The sequence below is a fragment of the Sinocyclocheilus grahami genome, unplaced genomic scaffold, assembly GCF_001515645.1.
Source record: "Sinocyclocheilus grahami isolate Dianchi unplaced genomic scaffold, SAMN03320097.WGS_v1.1 scaffold1934.1, whole genome shotgun sequence".
NCBI classification, from domain to species: domain Eukaryota; kingdom Metazoa; phylum Chordata; class Actinopteri; order Cypriniformes; family Cyprinidae; genus Sinocyclocheilus; species Sinocyclocheilus grahami.
In genome coordinates, this window is record NW_015507113.1 from 115292 (window position 1) to 115828 (window position 537).

The following is a 537-nucleotide window of genomic DNA, read 5'->3' on the forward strand; positions in this document are numbered from 1 at the left end:
AAAGGAGTTGCAGGCAAAAGAAACAATCCAGAAACTAAAGGAGGATATAATCTGTCTCAATAATCTTATTGAAAAAGGAACTGGAGTCTCGGAGGGCCAAGAATACAGGTGAACAATATACAACTTTATGTTCAGGCTATTCTCCGTTTTCCTTTTGATTCTGGTAGAATACAGGCAGTTACACGCTTTTATCTTGCAGATATGGTTTTTGTATGCCTGACACAATTCATTTTCTAATATTTATTTTTATTCATAACTTTGTACTATGGTATATGCGACCTGATGGCCTTCAGAGAACCTTTTTGAAGTGTTCTGGTGGGGATGAGGAACAAAGCTTGTTCATAAACCTTTTTGAATGTGTCTAGCATTGGCGATCTGTTAAAGATTAAAGAGGACCTGACCAAGCAGATAGACAAGCTGCTGTCAGAGGTGGTGACTCTCCGGGAGAACCTCACTAAAGCCACTGATGCTCAGCAGGAGATTGAGGCTGAGAAGAACAAAGCGATGGACAGAATTGCTCAGGTATAACATAAAAAA

General features: G+C 39.5%; 1 pseudogene; it reads left to right on the plus strand.

The window, feature by feature from the left end:
- LOC107573406 (cilia- and flagella-associated protein 58-like) overlaps window positions 1-537 on the plus strand; it is a 32019-nt pseudogene that overhangs the window by 4077 nt on the left and 27405 nt on the right.